This window comes from Schistocerca serialis, chromosome 1 (assembly GCF_023864345.2).
Source record: "Schistocerca serialis cubense isolate TAMUIC-IGC-003099 chromosome 1, iqSchSeri2.2, whole genome shotgun sequence".
Classification (NCBI taxonomy): domain Eukaryota; kingdom Metazoa; phylum Arthropoda; class Insecta; order Orthoptera; family Acrididae; genus Schistocerca; species Schistocerca serialis.
The window spans coordinates 180,961,452-180,975,483 of record NC_064638.1 but is presented as its reverse complement, the minus strand read 5'-3'; positions in this window follow the sequence as shown (position 1 = coordinate 180,975,483).

The window sequence follows — 14,032 nt, the reverse complement described above, 5'->3', positions numbered from 1 at the left end:
TGCAGGTCCGGGGTTTAGCTGTGTATGAAAGTTTTGTTCTATTGACAGTGTTGCGGTAGATTTTATGCAGGAAGTGTGAAAGGCACTAGCTTGTAGAGAGCACCCAGCCATACAAATTCGCGTATAGTCTTGCATTTAACTTGAGTCATTTGGAAAAGTAGAATCTCCAACTTGGATTTCAAGGAATTTGAAATAGTGAGAGGATTCACAGAGCATGGGATTGTAATGAGGAGCACTGGATCTGGTTACCTTCATTCCAGCATATTGATCCCTGTAGCAGAATATATTATCTTGTCCATTCATTCTGGTTGCTCACTAATGAGCTACGCTACGTGATCAAAAGTATACGGACACCCCCAAAAACATAAGTTTTTCATATTAGGTGCATTGTGCTGCCACCTACTGTCAGGTATTCTATAGCAGCGACCTCACTACTGATTAGACATCGTGAGAGAGCGTTCATTGTAGCGGAACGTGCCGCGTCATCAATTGTTAAATTTACTGTGGACATAATGAGTAAAACTATTTTTCACTCATTACGCATCGCGATGTACTGTTGGCAGTTTTTCGGGGCATTTTCACAAGCCAAAGGTAGGCACACAATCAAACAAAGACAAAGCAAAAATGGACTAAATACAATGACAACAAGGAGCAATAAATTGCCGGTGATCTGTGAAAGAAGGAGTGACAAATTAGTAAATGCGTTGCGCCAGATGCAATCTATATTTAACATTAGGTAAATAGGAGCAGATGTATGACTGACTATTACTCAGAAATTCACAAAAAATACGATCCTGGCCGGCTGTCGACAGGTGTAACCTCCCAACAGTTTAAACCCGTAACCTAGCAATAAAAATGTGACTAATATATAACGTTTCAATAATTAACTGACTGTGAATCTAAACTGGTGAAGCTGGACGTCAGCAATGTTTCGTCATGACTCTCAAAAGTCATTCTAAATAAACTGAAAATCGTACGTCAATTATGTCGCCGGATAACGCCTAGATATCTGCTCCTATAAAAAAAAATTTCTGCAACAGCACAGTGCAATGCTGGCCACTAGATTTTATTACGTTTGAAAAACAACTAATTTTCTTTACGATAATTGGCGTGACTATGGATAGGAGAAATTAGTATAAACTTTCAATTCAGGTGAATGACGTCAAAAGTTATCTTTATAAAAAAACATTATTGTTGAAGAATTATTGGAAAATATTTACATGTGCCTTTTATATAACAATAGTACAAAATGATTGGTAGCAATAAAATTATGCGCGCGGCAGTAGATGAAAATTATTTTGCTTTTGCCTAATACGACATCGCCCAGGCACCGCCATCGTTCTCCACTACAGGCCTTGGTAATTCCATATATGACACAAGTGCTCTCTGTGAGCTATACAACTAGACAACTGCTCTCTAAGAGCGAGCTGAGCCAACCGTCCGACTGCGAGCTACTACTCGTACTATAGACGTTACATCTGCTCGAGTGCACTAGCAATAAATTCCTTGGTGATGGACCTCTTTCAAGCGTTGTTGGTGGGTTGAGGGTGGAAATCAAGTCCACAATGTAGGACTCTAAGAAACGACGGGTATTCACGTAAAGAACTGGTGCGCCGAGCTATTGATCCAAAAATTCAGAGAAAAAGGAAGGCAGTGGCTTTATGTTACAGATATTCCAGCAGACAAAATTACGTGGTATATCACACTGAGAAACCTGTCAGGGTCTCAGCCGGGATCTAAGGTAAACAGGAGTTGCTTTATTATTTATTCGGTCTCGACTATTGTCATAGTCTCCCTCTTGCTTTTTTCGTGTTGCCTCAGCGGTCGACATGGTTAGGAACTGATTCGGCAACATTAAGTTATGGGCTGAAGGGATACGAGGCGCTCTATCAGCTCACTCTCCATCCTCTCCTACTCCCGTCCCCCTGGGAGAAAGATGTACACTCCAACAGTTACAGTGTTAGCCATGTGAAGGGGTGCGAACGCTGTTTTCTAAATAAGAATAGAAGCTGAAGCAACGAATTAAAATTTGTGCCACAGCTAGGACTTTAGAGCTGCTTTCTAGGCAGGTGTGCTAACCACTACGCCGCTATAGCATTACGGCTACCCCAGCTGCGTGGCCTCCCCTCCTTCATTGCTGTTCCTAACACAAACTTTAGTTCACACCTGCAGCTCATTTTCTCATTCTTTTGTCGTCCGTGTTGCCGAGGCTCCCCGTCGCTGGAATAGCACCCCAGCTCGGATGCCTAGTAAGTGGAAGACCTTAGGTAAAATCCTAGCTGTAGCACAAATTTTAGTTCGTTGCTTCAGCTTTTATCCTTATTGAAGTTATATATCTTCAGAAATTTTTATCTGGATGTTTGCGAATCGTGTAAATGAGACAGGTCTTGGTACTAGCGTGTTATTCATGTAGCGGGATGTTGGAAACCACCTGTTAACCACATCCTATCTGGCTGACGCGCCGGCCTCCATAGTTAACCTCCTATTTTCATCCGATCATCGCTACAGCTCCGTCACATGCCACAGGAATTATTGTATTCTGTAAAAGTTATTCATCTAATTTGTAGCCTTCAAGACACTGAAACATAGCATAAAAATGCCGGAGACACCACACTTTCGAGCTCAAGTGGGTCCAAAAGTAAATTCACGTAAAATTCTCGACTGAATTTTATAAGAGAAACTCTGATCTTTAAAATTATATTTGATGTTTTGCTTAAAGTAATTGATTCGTCGATGATGATTGCAGTAGTATCGTCCACTTGTAGTATTTCCTGTACAATACGTTTTGTGATTTCTACACTGCTGTGGTTAATGATATTCACACGCTCCTTACTCGAATCTAGAAATCGGCCCATATTTAATGCAGTGACCTCTTGAAGATCAATTTCTGATTTGAAGTTGTCGAAAGTCTGGTTCTCTTTCGCAACCGTGTAGGCAGTGCGAGAGGTTCTTGCTGTAACTTCTTTCTCTTTTGATATGGTTTTCAAGCAGACATTTTCCAGTGTTCGTTGTTAACACGCTGCTAAAATTTTTACACCTGCTGCGTTCGGAGTACTGTCTTTGTGATCAAATCTTTTTTTCTCAACGCTGTTTGCTGCTTGGCTCGAGCTTCCCCAGAGCTAATCACATTCAGTACATTGCTTAGATATTTACGTACCAGTCTTTTTTCTTTTCCGTTTTTTTTTCAAACCTCACGTCTCAGTCTTTCCTGAGTGCAATAGGCCAACACTATTTTTTTTGTACAAAACTCGGTCTTTTTTTCAATTCCCCAAAAGTCTGGCAACTGTTAATCACCTTCATTGACGTCCTCAGTAGAAGAAGACGCTGGATGAAGCAGACACTGGTAACTCCATTTGAGCTTTTCCTCTGACTGCCTCGGTCGTTTTTCAGCTTCTTCGCTTAGTTTACTTAAATAACTAGCAATTTTAGCTATTGTAGACAACTAACGAACACTTGACGCTCCAGCCCGAATCCCGAATGTGGCGCGCTGACACAAGGGGCTATACAGGCATGTACCTAGTATCATCGTTTGTTGTGGAAAATATCCAATTTATTGTGTTTGCTCTGTTAAGCAGAGTAGCACAAGAGTTCTACCTCATTTTCAAGAGAGTCATGGCAAGCAGCGAAGATTTTTAAGTCTCCCTCTTTTTAATTGAAAGTATAGTTGTGCAGTATTTGGGATATTTTGGGAAGCCGCAATATAACAGATCTCCTACATTATCAAGGTTGTTGTTCGCAGGATCTCCTCCAACAGTCTCCTGCTAGTGATAGGACTCGCTGGGCGGTTAATTAAGCTTTGATGGCGGTAAATAGCTCTTAGTGGTGCTTTGTCATTTTCACAATTTTGTATAGTTTGCTCAGTTATCGCACTCGAATTCGTTGCTACACTCTAACATACTTCAGAAGAAAGAGCACTGACGAGTCTACATTAAGGATTATCCTAACATATCTGAGAAACGTCCCTGTAGACTTATTCTTGATTTTTTCAGCCTAGGACGCCTCCCACGTCGGTGTATCAATGAGACGTAAAATTGTCTTTTCATGTGCCCTTATGTTTTAAGTCTGCAGGACGCATCCTGAACATGTATTGTTTTCCCGATAATTTTCAATTTGTTGCACTCCTCTTGCTCATCCGCACGTGGGCGTTCCCAGTGCTTATAGGTTCGAGGTTCTTCTCTCTGAATTTTAAATCTAATTAAAAATTCTATTTCAAAAAGACTGTTAATTATGGATATCCCTGATTCTCTCTGGTTTTCCAAGATCTGAATCCCTTAACTGTGCCCACTATACCCAAGTCTTGTTTGAGCATGCCAAAAATGACGTATTATATCACTCATTGGACCTTTCGTTCTATGAGTGCCTCCATGCACAGAATATCTGTAGTTACACACTTTTTTGTAGGAGAGTAAGCGTCTTTGTTATTTTAAGTACTCCCAAGTACTGGTGTGACCGATTTCTGCCTCTAACTTTAATTTGCGCATTGGGCTTTTCTGTTAGTCGAAATGTTGAGGATATCCCTTACGTTCTTGTACACAGTGTGACTTGCTATGGTCTCTTTCCTTTCATGGCATCTAATATTTCGCCTATGTATAGGAAACGGATAAAACTTATCTTCGCTACAGCTTGAGTTTCTTGTCGCGATCTCTCTGTGCCTTCTACTTGTATGTAAGTTTGCTTAGTAGGCTCTAAGTTTGTGCCATAAGACCCCTATTTCCTTTTAGACGCTTTAAGTTGGATATGATGCGACCCGTTAGTCCTGTAAAAGCTGACGAGGTGGTCGGTAATGGTGAAAGGGGGTTAGTACTTTTGTGGGCTATCTGTATCTACACATTTTCCGAAGCGTCTGCGAGGAAATTTAGGTTAGTCTGGCGCTCAAAGCAAGGTATCCCCTGTCGTGGGCGGCTGAGCCATTCACAGGGCGTGTAATGACTGGACTGAACGAAGACTGATTCATATTGAGTCTTGAGGTCCTACACTTGTGATAAAGGGGTAATAAAGGAGTAGGAGGTGTGGCTATAAAATAACGCCACTGATGTTGTCGCAGAGTAAGTACACATACGCCAAGGATGAGCGTAAAGCGTGAACCCTTCTCAGTCAAATACGGCTGTCTGTATTCAAATCAGTTAAGTCTTGGCCTACGTCTGTGTAAAAGCCGTTATTTTGTTGTGCCGATGATAATAGAGCAACGAATTATCATGAAGTTTCACATTAAACTTGAAGAAATTGGCACTGCAATCTTTCTTTCATTACAAGAAGTGTATGGCGAAGACTGCTTATCAATTACACGAGTTTCTGAGTATTTCAAGCGTTTACAAGAGGTCCCAGAAGATATTAAAGATGGCTCACGGTCGGTGCGTGCTTCAACATAAAAGAAGATGTAATTGTCGAAAAAGTAGGTAATCAGACTCGATATTACCATCGGTTGAATATTAGACCTATTGCTGGAACTGTGAGAAATGACAAAAATCCGCAAGGCAAATTTTATATCACAAATATAACATGAGAAAATTTTTTGCGTAAATGTTGCCTAAAATGCTCACAAGGGAGCAAAAAGAAGTTAATGAAATTGTTTGAACCGACGCTTTCTGCATCGTTGAAGATGATCCCAATTTCCTGGATAGATTCATAACATCTGTGATCTACGAACTAGGCACGAATATATGAACTGGAAGGGCCAGCTTCACCGAGAACGAAAGGAGCTAGAATGACGAAACAAAAATACAAAACCATGATGACCGTTTATCCGATGTTCATGAAACTGCGTATTATCAGAGGATTCCTGAAATTGAACATTACTGCCTTGATGTTGTTGCTCAACTGTATGAGAAAGTACGAAAAAAAAAAAACTACCTAAATGGTGGAAGCCTGGATGGGCGATGAATCTACCTTCTTCAGTGCGGATACACATTGACGTCTGACATACGGGAGTCTCGAAGTAACGAGCATGGAGAACATGCCAGTAGGTGGCGCTTGGTGGGAGTGTGGGTTGTACTTGAAGAGTGCCGAGATAGTCTGCGTGGTTGCGAGAACACGGTGTCCCGAATGGAGCACCTGTCTAGCTGACCGGTGAGAGAGGGGGGGGGGGGGGGCCTCCGAATCCCGGTGCGGCACACATTTTCATTCATCGTCGTTGATTCCACGTAATGCCCCGACGTAGCTGACATCATTAGTCCCTTCAGTTTCCTTTCCTTTCTCCTCCCCTCCATCTTCATTTTACATATAAAGTATCACAGATGAAGATGCTGCATGCCCGAAAGATCAGACACCATACACTCTTTTAAACTAGATTAATTGAAAATCATCCAATTCACTTATTTCGCTCGACTTTCATTACTGAAAATCTTATAAATACATTTTTATGTATAAATACAGTTTTATGTATCAATCCGTGTTTTCATTGTGCCAGCGATCGTCTGTAATACACATACCACGACTGTGATCAATTTGAGGACTTTATCAGTAGAAAGATTTGATTGTTACATTCTGTATCGATGAATAATTTTTTTCTGGAGGCATAAAATCAATGGGAGAGTTTTTCCTTTTTTACTGGTGAGTTTAAGAGAGTGCCAGGCAGACTGCACGACCGCTGCCGCACCCCAAAACGTCTCATTGCGAAGTAAGAAAAAATAAATCTCTAAGGAAGGTAAGATTTCATGTCGATCCTCAGCCTGGATGGTCTGATGTGCAGGCATTTAAATCGTCTGACACTTTCTAATTTTCTTTACTACGTCACTTACACAAAGTTCAAACCTATGGCTGCAGCAATGCAAACAATAAAAGACGGAAAATTATCTTTCGGAAGAGCCGCAACTCCCATTTTCATCCGATCATCGCTATAGGTCCGTCAAATGCCACAGGAATTACTGTATTCGGTAAAAGTTTTTCATCTAATTTGTAGCCTTCAAGATACTGAAACACAGCATGAAAAATGCCGGAGACGCCACACTTTCGAGCTCAAGTGAGTCCAAAAGTAAATTTACATAAAATTCTCGACTGAATTTTGTAAGACAAACTCTGATCTTCAAAATTAGATTTGATGTTTTGCATAAAGTAATTGTACAACACGTTTTCTGATTTTTTTTAGGCTGTTGTGGTTAATGATATTCACACGCTCCTTACTCGCATCTAGAATTCGGCCCTTATTTAATGTAGTGACCACCTGAACATCGATTTCTGATTTGAAGTTCTCGAAAGATGGCTCTCTTTCGCAACCGTGTACACAGTGCGAAAGATTCTTGCTGTAACTTCTTTCTCTTTTGATATGGTTTTCAAGCAGAAATTTTCCAATGTTTGTTGTTAACACTCTGCCAAAATTTTTGCACCTGCTGCGTTAGGAGCACTGTCTTCGTGGTCAATTTTTTTTTTCAACGATGTTTGTTGCTTTGTTGCTGGGCTCGAGCTTCCCCAAACCTAATCACATTAAGTCCATCGCTTGGACATGTACATATCAGTCTTTCTGCTTTTCTTTTTTTCTTCAAACCTCACAGCTCAGTCTTTCTTGAGTGCAATAAGCCAACATTATTTTTCTTACAAAACTCGGTCTTTTGTTCAAATCTCCAACAGTCCACCAACTGTTCATCACCTTATTTGACGTCCTCAGTAGAAGAAGATGAAGTGACGCTGCATGAAGCAGGCACAGATAACTCCGTTTGAACTTTTCCACTGACTGCGTTGGTCATTTTTCAGCTTCTTCGCCTAGTTTTTGTTTTTTAGGTTTTTTACTCAAATAACTAGCTGTTTGAGCTATTCTACACAACAAACGAACACATTTTATACCTTTATTTAACAAAAGTGAGCGAGCACAACAGAATAGTGATAGGTAGAGCGGACACTTGACACACAAACTGAGTCGAATTGAATAAACTGACTGAAGTGATACATGGGAGTGCAGCGGAGGTCTAACAGGATGGTGGACCAGGCAGGGAGGGTGAAGAAATCAGCTGGCCATAGCCATCTCCCACTGCCCTCCACAGAGTACGTATAGATGAAATGCAGTCTAGTGTCACACCAAGTATGCATGGTTTTACATAGCTTCACCTGTCAAAATTTGCGGTTCTGATTATTCTTCCGTCAGAAGTAGCGGTACATTGTATTGGTGTTGTCATATTTTCACGGCATAAAGACTTGTACGTTGTTACAGTTAAGGGTGTTGGGAGCCATAAAGGACACTCCAAGGAAAAACCACAGACACAAAGCAAGGAGCAGGCAAGAGTGGTAGCATTTAGATTACCGGAGATAAATAGTAACACTAGAGCAGTGCAAATTGCAGATGCTCTGCGCAGCTGTCCCAGGGGAGAAGTTTCACTTCAGAGAATTAAATGGTAATTCCAACCACCGCCTAGACGCTGTAGTAAGGCATCATTGCAGAAGATGTCCACCTGCTCAGCTGGGTGGTAACGTGCTTGCGTCCCAGGCACTGGGCCCGGGTTCCATTCCCGGTCGGGTTGGAGATTTTCTCCACTTGGGGACTGGGTGTTGTGTTGTCCCCATCATCATTTCATCCTCATCATCGGTCGCAAGTCGCACAATGTGGCACCCACTGAAATAAGAGTTGCAGTTGGACGCCGGGCACGAATGGGACATTGCGGGCAACAATACCATCCGATCATTTCATTTCATTTTTTTACTATAGAAGATGTCCAAGAAAGGCAGCAAACTAGATACTTGCTCCTGAGAACTGCAGCGTCAGTAGGCTTACACAGGTTAGAGTGCTACTGCAGCAGTCCCCACCCACAGAAGGGCGGAGCCAAGTGACGTAAAGCACTGTTTTTGCTGGCCATAATGGGGGTGACAGTGACTTTTAGCTTTCAGCTGAACGCTGTTGATACCAGACTTGGAGTTTGTTAATGTTAAATCCAGAATCTTCTCTACATACCGACTAGGAGTAGGAGGGAATCTAAATGTGGGTGACCAGAGGCGCCATGGAGGAGCAGAACGACTCGCCAGTTTTGCCAAAGATTTTTAAGTGCCGGTGGGACGACTACAGGAATGGAGAAATTCTTCCCCGCCAGTGTTCTTTAAGATCCCATGTTTTTTTCTTACGGGGAGTTCTCAAATGGTACAAATGGCTCTGAGCACTATGGGACTTAATATCTATGGGCATCAGTCCCCTAGAACTTAGAACTACTTAAACCTAACTAACCTAAGGACATCACACAACACCCAGTCATCACGAGGCAGAGAAAATCCCTGACCCCGCCGGGAATGGGGAGTTCTCACTAAGATCGCTGGGGCGCCGATTCTTTGGCCAGCCTCGGTAAGCTCCGACACGTCTATTTCTCTCACTTGGAGTGCTGCTCTCAAGTTTGTACTTAACGTGCTGCTGGTGTCCGCTACTTCTTTAGCAGCTGCCCCCGTGACTCCAGACACTGACTTCTGTTGTGCAACCAGTTGCCTCCTTTGCTTTTCCTAATGTTAAAATATGCCTTCAGCGTAGTAGTTATTCTGGACGCAGGTAAATAGTGTTAACGAGACACCGAAGTCCATGTGTCTGCAGGTGCAAACATCGTGTCGAGTCCCAAATTCTGCATCTTACGGAGATGCCCTATGACAGTGTTTGGCGGCGATCCAAGTCATCAGTCTGCTTTCACTGGCAAACCGTCTTTCTGCATTTCATCCTCCGCTCGGAAATTGGAGATTGACGTTAAACCCTCTTTCTTCACTATATCCTCTGTCAGGACATGAGAGTGTGTGCCATCACAAATCAGGCACTTTTCATACCTATATAGACACACCTAAAAAGTTTTGCATCACCTCGGTTCCGAGAGTTCCGGAACCTGTACAGGAAACTGGAATGGAGATCAACATAAACATCATTTCTGCCATTTTTATTGCTCATGAAAACCACACATTGCACGTTGTACCACCATACAACAAGACCTCCAGCGGTCGTGGCCCAGAGAGCACCAGTACCTGTAACACCCAGTAGCACGTCCTCTTGCATTGATGCATGCCCGTATTCGTCGTGGCATACTATTCACAAGTTCATCAAGGCACTGTTGATCCAGATTGTCCCACTCCTCAACGGCTATTCGGCATATATACCTCAGATTGGTTGGTGGGTCACGTCGTCCATCAACAGCCCTTTGGAATCTATTCCAGGCATGATCGATAGGGTTCATGTCTGGAGAACGTGCTGGCCACTCTAAAATCGTTCAAATGGCTCTGAGCACTATGGGACTCAACTGCTGTGGTCATCAGTCCCCTAGAACTTAGAACTACTTAAACCTAACTAACCTAAGGACACCACACACTTCCATGCCCAAGGCAGGATTCGAACCTGCGACCGTAGCGGTCGCACGGTACCGGACTGCGCGCCTAGAACCGCGAGACCACCGCGGCCGGCTGGCCACTCTAGTCGAGCGATGTAGTTATCCTGAAGGAATTCATTCACAAGATGTGCACGATGGGGGCGCGAATTGTCGTCTATGGAGACGAATGCCTCGCTAATATGCTGCTGATATGGTTGCACTATCGGTGGAAGAATGGCATTCACGTATCGTACAGCCGCTTTCCATGACCACCAGCGCCGTACGTCGGCCCGATATAATGCCAACCCAAAACAGCAGGTAACCTCCACCTTGCTGCACGGGCTGGACAATGTCTCTAAGGCGTTCAGCCTGACCGGGTTGAATGGTTGAAGGCATATGCGACACTCATCGGTAATGAGAACGTAATGCCAATCCTGAACGGTCCATTCGGCTAGTTGCTGGGCCCATCTGTATCGCGCTGCATTGTGTCGTGATTTCGAAGATAGACCTCGCCATGGACTTTTGGAGTGAAGTTGCGCATCATGCAGCCTATTGCGCACAGTTTGAGTCGTAACATGACGTCTTGTGGCTGCCCGAAAAGCATTATTCAAACTGGTGGCGCTGTTGTCAGGTTCCATCAGTGCCATAATCCGTAGGTAGCACTCATCCGTTGCTGTAGTAGCCCTTGTCGGACTGAGCGAGGCATGTCGACACTTCCTGTCTTCCTGTCTCCCTGTATCTCCTCCATTTCCGAAAACATCATATTGGTTCAATCCGAGACGCCTGGACGCTTACCTTCTTGAGAGCCCTTCTTGTCACAAAGTGACAATGCGGACGCGATCGAATCGCGGTATTGACCATCTGAGCATGGTTGAACTACAGACAACATGAGCCGTGTACCTCCTTCCTGGTGGAATGGCCGGCCGTTGTGGACGAGCGGTTATAGGCGCTTCAGTCCGGAAACGCGCTGCTGCTACGGTCGCAGTTTCGAATCCTGCCTCGGGCATGGATGTGTGTTATGTCCTTAGGTTAGTTAGGTTTAAGTAGTTCTAAGTCTAGGGGACTGGTGACCTCAGATTGAGTCCCATAGTGCTCAGAGCCATTTGAACCTGGTGGAATGACTGGAACTGATCTTCTGTCGGACCCCCTCCGTCTAATAGGCGCTGCTCATTCATGATTGTTTACGTCTTTGGGCGCCTGTAGTGACATCTCTGAGCAGTCAAAGGAACTTGTCTGTGACATAATATCCACAGTCAACATCTATATTTAGGAGTTCTGGGAACGGGGGTGATGGAAAACTTTTTTTGTTGTGTGTACTTCGTTATCATGAAGTACGCAATGCACAAATGTGGAATCTGCACCTTAGATTTGGTATTACGACATGTATTGCACGGGATAACTCATTGTTAGGTACCTATAATGCCATCGTGTATAATAGTCATCGGCTAGTGTTAACTACAAATTTTAGAAACGCTTGCCGATAGGAAGACAATCGTCTCACAAGAATGTAAGCAATAAATCCACATACTATGTCGTGACATTCCCAGTCCTGATAATTCATAGCCACATGTTTCCCTTAGAAAACTCATGCTCAGCTTAATACACTACACACACAAAATTTAACTACTCAAATACTACAAGATTTGATAGAAAAATCCTGTTCCTTTTCTATCTGCAACTCTCCTTAGTTCTTCCGTCTAGTCCATTCCGTCATTGCGAACAGTTGACAGCAGGTTCTCAGTTACCATCCAAAGTAACTAACATCAGTTCCTAGCTTTTTTTTCCCTCTCCTGAAGTCTTTGGATTTTGAAAGCAATTTTTCTTTAATGTTGGATCTGCAATATGACTCTGACACAGTTTCACTGAAAATGCCATAGGTCTCTCGCCAACAGAAACGAGAAGTGATAGATAAAATACATACTGCCTATGTTAGATGAGATAGTGACGCAGACATAACTATTCTTGCTCGGTTGCTATTCCTAGAAATAGCTATTGATTTCTACTGTCATTGTCACCTTGGAACCTCGTGGACTCTGTGTCCGGCTTCACACTCAGCTCTTGTGCTAGGGTGCTGCAAAATTGTCCTCTGGTGCACATTGTCAGTTCCTCATAGAGCCGGCTGGTGTGACCGTGCGGTTCTAGGCGCTTCAGTCTGCAACCGCGCAACCGCTACGGTCGCATGTTCGATTCCTGCCTCGGACATGGATGTGTGTGATGTCCTTAGGTTAATTAGGTTTAAGTAGTTCTAAGTTCTAGGGTACTGATGACCTCAGTTGTTAAGTCCCATAGTGCTCAGAGCCATTTGAACCGTTTCCTCATAGACCTTCTCCCGAGCGACTTCGAAACCATTTCTTCTCTCCGAAAATAACTAATTTTTCAACTTTAGCAAGTAATTCTCGTTCAGGTCCCTCGACTGTTTCCTCTCACCGCAAAAAAAAGGTCGGCGCATTCCTTGCGTTTAGCAGTTCCCTCAATAAGCTCACAACGTAAATTCCTTGCGTTTTAGAGGTCTCTTCGATAAGCTCGCAATGCTGATGCCTTGCAATCAGTATTTGACACTGCCATCTCACCTAACGGATACAACAAGATCATCACAAATAGGTTTGACTAAATCTGTCGTTACCAATGAAATGTCCAACTAGGGCAATGGAAAGTTACGCATCACTTAACGTCTGTCTACATTACCCACAGAATCCCCACTCTTCAATCGAAATGCTTGCCCACTTATTACAAAAAGTTACAATCAAGCCAACGTTATCCTTACAATTTATCTTTTTATGTCACGCCAACTGCCCTACTTTGTCCATTCTCAAAACAACTCGGGGTGGCTCAGATGGTTCACACCTCACGACGTCTTCATACAACTAACACACGTGAACAAGATTTTCATGGGCAGTCTGCAATTAACATGATGCTCATCCCTCTTATATTCACTGACCCAGTCTTAGTATCTATGGTTACTATATATGCTCAGGCAGCGTAAATGGTTGCTAACTTAACAAAACAAAAAGGGCCTCTGTGGAACACACAAGAAGTAAAATCATGGTCATGATAAAGGGAGTAAACAAATGATACTACATTCATTAAGGGAAGTCGACCCTTTAAACATCAAAAATATATGCACACTCCACTATCAATTAACCAGGCCACCCACTCATCAAAAAGAAAACCTCATTAGCTTGGCTTCACAGAATCATCCATCGCTCCACCGAACAATGAGGAATATGCACCCATAGTTACATACTATTTTATTCTTTTCTTCCATAATATCAATTACATACCACCCTCATCACCCCCACTGATCAGCCTATATACATTGACTCACATGCTGGTTCATCACTTCATACTGTCAGTCACACAACACTTAAGGAATAAGGATGAATGTAAATGCTTACAAAACCTCAGTCAAAGGAAGAAACGAGAAAACTCAAACCACCTTCTGCCTAGCCAACCAATATTTTGTTTGCCAAAGGTTCCCTCTTACCTCTCAAAAGTTCTACAAGCTTTTATAATTACCCCTGTGTCTGCTTTACAGCATCTATTGAAATGTTTAAATTCCCCTTTGGCTTGTCAAACGTTCATAGTGGTACCCATTCTTTCAAGTGTCACACAGTATTCGACCCTTAGTGTAGTCACAATGATTGAGTGGGCTCCTTCACCCTCAGTAAATTAATTATGCTCAGCTGCTATTAGTAAATCATAACAGAAAATGGCTGCAACGCTTCCCTGCGAAATGTCACATATAGCACCACTCATTATCTTTGCATAATTAATGATTAACA